General features: G+C 45.5%; 1 long non-coding RNA gene across 1 annotated transcript; it reads left to right on the forward strand.

Moving 5' to 3' along the window:
- The first annotated feature begins 206 nt into the window (after positions 1 to 206).
- Positions 207 to 5,087, forward strand: LOC148315095 (uncharacterized). The gene is made up of 3 exons (XR_015841277.1): positions 207 to 310; positions 386 to 486; positions 5,012 to 5,087. It is a non-coding gene; the product is annotated as an uncharacterized LOC148315095 (long non-coding RNA).
- The last annotated feature ends 1,004 nt before the right edge of the window (positions 5,088 to 6,091 follow it).

A 6,091-nucleotide genomic window follows, 5' to 3' on the forward strand; every position in this document is an offset into this window, starting at 1 on the left:
AATACGAAAGTCTTTCGCCTTCTTCAGAGTGTCACATGATGGTGTCTTGTGACCCGTCTTTATCAGCTGATGTTCCATGAGGGCGTGACTTACCTGTCACAAGAATGAAGGCAAGTCACGCCCCCCGCTGTCCGTTCACTCCGCCAAGATGCTGCTCCAGGTGGTAGAGAGGATTGTCTCTGTTCATGGTTTTTATGCCTCGCTTGCAGATCTCAATGGCCTCTCTGATCCAGCGCTGTTGTTTGTTCTCTTCGGTGCGGATGACCTTGCCCTTCTCCCGGTCCATGATGTGGTTTTCCCTTTTGCAGTGGTCAGTGATTGCTGATTTGTAATGTTCATGTTGTGCTTGTTCTTTTACTGCTCTGATTTTTCATTTTTTTGACAGGTAAGTCACACCCACATGGAACATCAGCTGATAAAGACGGGTCTCAAGACACCATCATGCGACACTCTGAAGAAGGCGAAAGACTCGCCGAAACATGTCAGGTAAAAAATTTACCGAAAACATAATTGTCTGCTTTTAATGAATCAGTCAAATATCAATAATAAGAAGACAAAATGAACCTAATACAAATAAATGAATGCTTAATAACGCCCCTGCACATGCTCCTAAAAATCCAAACCTTCACCTGTAAATAAAACGTCCCGACCTGAAGACATCTTAATGTTATTATTTTGTTATACACACAGCGCCGCCAAGTGGAATCAAAAATGTGTTTTTATTTTAATTTTCACGTACTGCACGGTGCCCTTTTGACGAATCCGACTGAAAATTAGTCAGAAAAGACTCAAGACAATGATCTTACTCTCTGCCGAATTTTGTGACGTTTTGGCAAAAGGCGTGGCTATTACGGTGCTGAAAAGTCCGATTGTACTTTGTGGCAACAAAAGCTCCGGCAACATGACTCAGATGATCCTATCTTCTCGAAGTTGTACACATTTGAGGATACTTCAGCCCTGAAGACATCTACCAACTTATTTTTCATCGTAGTAGTAGCGCCACCAACTGGTAAAAGCTAATACAAGTTATTTTCTTGGATGTTTTTCTCCGTGCAACTCAACAAGGTCGCCCTCATATATGCTCGGATGACTGTTTCGGCCATGAGGATGTCACAATACGAAATTCATCCTTTTTCGTGAAAAGTTGTGGAAGTGGCATTGCACTGTTCGGCAATAAAACAACGCTGATTATGAGGTTCTAAATATGAACGACAACTCGTGAAACTTTACACACACATCAGGCAGAGCAAATTTATCAATATTTTATACGTTAGTTGTGCAGCTTTTTTGAAATGGCTCGCCTTGGCCCTCGAGAAAAGTTAAAAAAAGAATAGAATAGAAATAGAAATCCCTTTATTGTCATTGTACTCAAGTGTGCAACGAGATTAGAGGGCTCCCCTCTCCAGTGCAATACAACAATAATACAGACAATATATAAATTAGATAAATAAATAAGACAGTGCAATGGAATTCAGTACTGAATAGGGCATATAGAAACACATCACAATGCTGTTTTGCAAGGTTAGGGTGGTCTCGTGTGTGTGTGAGAGTTCAGTATGGAGATGGCTCTCGGAAAGAAACTGTTTCTCAGTCTATTGGTCCTTGATTTGATGCATCTGTAGCGCCTGCCAGAGGGCAACCGGTCGAACAGGTGTGAGTTTGGGTGGGTATTGTCTTTGACGATGTTGAGAGCCCCTCTGAGGCACCGGGCGGTGTAGATGTCCGACAGCGAGGGGAGAGGGCAGCCAATAATCCTTTGCGCTGTTTTGACTGTCCTCTGGAGCCTCACTCTGTCCGCCTCAGTGCAGCCGCTGTACCAGGTGGAGACACAGTACGTCAGCAGGCTCTCGATGGACGAGTGGTAGAAGGCCAGCAGCAGCTTCCTGTCCAGGTTGAATTTCCTGAGGACTCTCAGGAAGTGCAGACGTTGGCGGACCTTCTTTACCACTGCTGTGGTGTTGTGACTCCAAGAAAGGTCATCGGAGATCTGTACTCCCAGGAACTTGAACGTGTGGACCCTCTCCACACACACGCCTTCGATGCAGAGGGGTGCGGCAGCGTCTTGTTCCTCCTGAAGTCGACGACAATCTCCTTTGTTTTAGCAGAGTTAAGGTGCAGTCTGTTGTCCTTGCACCAAGTTGTCAGTCTCCCTACCTCCTCTCTGTAGGCTGTCTCGTCACCTTCCGAGATCAGACCGACCACTGTCGTGTCGTCAGCAAACTTGACGATGGTGTTGTTGCCGTGGGCCGGGCTGCAGTCGTAGGTGTAGAGGGCGTACAGGAGAGGGCTCAGCACGCATCCTTGGGGGGAACCGGTGCTCACCATGACGGTGGAGGACGTGTAGGGGCCGAGCAACACAGTCTGGGGTCTGTTGGTCAGAAAGTCCTTAATCCAGATGTGTGTGAGGGCAGGGAGGCCGAGAGTGTCCAGTTTGGCGACGAGGATGTCTGGGATGATTGTGTTGAATGCCGAGCTGTAGTCCACAAAGAGCATCCTTGCATAGCTCCGCTGTTGTTCCAGGTGGCCCAGCACAACATGCAGAGCAGCCCTGGTTGAGTGTTTCACCTCGCTTTTTGTAAATTTTATGGAGTACAGTGAACCCTCGGTTATCGCGGTTAATGGGGACCGAGACCACCCGCGAAAACTGAAAATCCGCGAAGTAGCGGCGCACCTTCAAAAATGCTTTAAAAAAAAATACAATATATATATATATATATATATATATATACGGGGAGAGAGAGAGTGAAATTCATGTTATAACAAAAAAAACAAATTATTATTAAAACGTATTATTTTTTTATTCCCCAGCCATTCTTTTTGTATTTATTTAATTACTCCGACTTTTACCTGCTGGTACGCCGTCCGGTGTGCCCTGTGCAATGAAAGGTGCCATTCTTTATTTATTTATTTATTTATTCATTTATTCATTCATAACTGACAGCTTCGCGCTCCGCTCGTGCCCGGGCGGAAGAGGTGCTCCAATTCGGCTTAACTGTGACACACGCCCACCCTCCTCCCCCGGAGCTTCCATTCGGTTAAACTTAGGGGCCGCTTGGCACCGCCGTGCCCGGGGAAGGTGCTCCTCTTCGGCTTACTGTGTCGCGAGCATGCCCTCCTCCTCCGGAGCTTCCATTCGGTTAAACTTAGGGGCCGCTTGGAACCGCCCGTGCCCGGGGAAGGTGCTCCTCTTCGGCTTACTGTGACGCGAGCATGCCCTCCTCCTCCGGAGCTTCCATTCCATTAAACTTAGGGGCCGCTTGGCACCGCCCGTGCCCGGGGAAGGTGCTCCTCTACGGCTTAACTGCCACGCACGCCGGCCGGAGCTCTGGTACGGTCCGAACCGCGCGAAACGTCGCCACCGATCGTGTCCGGGGGAACGTGCTCTTCTTCGTCCACTCTCCTCTTCGCCCACGCTCTTCTTCGGCGCACGCCGGCCGTCTAACCGCTCCAGCGCCCCGTCGTGCCGCTCGGCGAAACTACAATGCCCCCGAATATTTTTTATACCCGCGAAGCACTGAACCCGCGAAAGGTGAACCGCGAAGTAGCGAGGGTTCACTGTATGTATAAGACCAAGACCTACAAAAAAGTCTCTTGGAGCAATGAGCTAGGTTTTACAGGAAGTCGGCCATTTTGAATTTACTTAAAAGGGGGCGGGTCACCACAATGGACTTTGTGTAGAAATTATTATTGGGGCCCGAGCAGCGACCGCGGCGAGGTCCCTATTGTTTATGTAGAAATTATTATTAGGGCCCGAGCAGCGACCGCTACGAGGTCCCCATTGTTTTTGTGGAAATTATTATTATTAATATTATTAGGGCCCGAGCAGTGACCGCTGCGAGGTCCCTATTGTTATTAGGGCCCGAGCTGCGACGGCTGCGAAGTCCCTATTGTTTTTGTAGAAATTATTATTATTATTATTTTTCCGATTGTTCGATCGCATTTTTGACCCCCGAAACATGCACAAAAATTCACCAAACTTGGCAGTCTCATCGGGCATGGCGAAAAATTTGATATTTTAACGTCTAATATGAACAGGAAGTGAGTTATGAATTTTTGAAAGTCCGACTTTTGCCCTTTTTTGCATGTTTACAGGGGTCATTCTTTTGCACCCTGATCCTAAAGGCTTCATCTGATTGCCTTAAAATTCTGTCTGTAGCATCTTAAGACCTGGGACAAACACTGGGGCTAAAATCTTTTGTTTCCGAAATACTATATGAACGGGGGCGGGGCTTCGAAGTTTTCACTTAAGATTTCCTTCGCCGCAATGGACAAAATGCTTAATAACTCTCCTGCACATGCTGCTAAAAATCCAAAACTTCACATGTACATAAAGAGTCGGTACCTGAAGACATCGATATGTTTATATTCAGTTATACACCTTGCGCCAATCAATATAATTTTATACATTTTGACGTACTGCACGGTGCCCTTTTAACGAATCCGATTGAAAATTGGCTAGAAAAGACTCAAGACATTGATCTTACTCTATCCCTATTTTTGTGACTTTCCTTCGAAGGGCGTGGCTATTACGGTGCCGCAGAGTCTGATTAATCTCCGTGGCAACAAAAGTTCCTGCAAAATGATTCAGATGATCCATCTTCTCGAAATTTTTCACATTTGAGGATATTCAGGCCCTGAAGACGGCTGCCAACTTATTTTTGATCGCAGTGGTAGCGCCACCAACTGGTTAAAACAAATACAAATTATTTTCGTTGATGTTTTTCTCCGGGCAGGTTAACAAAATCTACCTTATGTTTGTTCGGATGAGTGTTTAGGCCTTGAGGATGTCACAATATGAAAGTCTTTCGCCTTCTTCAGAGTGTCACATGATGGTGTCTTGTGACCCGTCTTTATCAGCTGATGTTCCATGAGGGCGTGACTTACCTGTCACAAGAATGAAGGCAAGTCACGCCCCCCGCTGTCCGTTCACTCCGCCAAGATGCTGCTCCAGGTGGTAGAGAGGATGAAGGCTCCCTTGTCTCTGTTCATGGTTTTTATGCCTCGCTTGCAGATCTCAATGGCCTCTCTGATCCAGCGCTGTTGTTTGTTCTCTTCGTTGCGGATGACCCTGCCCTTCTCCCGGTCCATGATGTGGTTTTCCCTTTTGCAGTGGTCAGTGATTGCTGATTTGTAATATTCATGTTGTGCTTGTTCTTTTACTGCTCTGATTTTTCATTTTTTTGACAGGTAAGTCACACCCTCATGGAACATCAGCTGATAAAGACGGGTCTCAAGACACCATCATGCGACACTCTGAAGAAGGCGAAAGACTCGCCGAAACATGTCAGGTAAAAAATTAACCTAAAACATAATTGTCTGCTTTTAATGAATCTGTCAAATATCAATAATAAGAAGACAAAATGAACCTAATACAAATAAATGAATGCTTAATAACTCCCCTGCACATGCTCCTAAAAATCCAAACCTTCACCTGAAAATAAAACGTCCCGACCTGAAGACATCTTAATGTTATTATTTTGTTATACACACAGCGCCGCCAAGTGGAATCAAAAATGTGTTTTTATTTTAATTTTCACATACTGCACGGTGCCCTTTTGACGAATCCGACTGAAAATTTGTCAGAAAAGACTCAAGACAATGATCTTACTCTCTGCCGAATTTTGTGACGTTTTGGCAAAAGGCGTGGCTATTACGGTGCTGAAAAGTCCGATTGTACTTTGTGGCAACAAAAGCTCCGGCAACATGACTCAGATGATCCTATCTTCTCGAAGTTGTACACATTTGAGGATACTTCAGCCCTGAAGACATCTACCAACTTATTTTTCATCGTAGTAGTAGCGCCACCAACTGGTAAAAGCTAATACAAATTATTTTCTTGGATGTTTTTCTCCGTGCAACTCAACAAGGTCGCCCTCATATATGCTCGGATGACTGTTTCGGCCATGAGGATGTCACAATACGAAATTCATCCTTTTTCGTGAAAAGTTGTGGGAGTGGCATTGCACTGTTCGGCAATAAAACAACGCTGATTATGAGGTTCTAAATATGAACGACAACTCGTGAAACTTTACACACACATCAGGCAGAGCAAATTTATCAATATTTTATCCGTTAGTTGTGCAGCTTTTTT

Source organism: Idiotropiscis lumnitzeri, unplaced genomic scaffold (genome assembly GCF_059441095.1).
Source record: "Idiotropiscis lumnitzeri isolate Australia: NSW breed Sydney's pygmy pipehorse unplaced genomic scaffold, RoL_Ilum_1.0 HiC_scaffold_128, whole genome shotgun sequence".
Taxonomy (NCBI): domain Eukaryota; kingdom Metazoa; phylum Chordata; class Actinopteri; order Syngnathiformes; family Syngnathidae; genus Idiotropiscis; species Idiotropiscis lumnitzeri.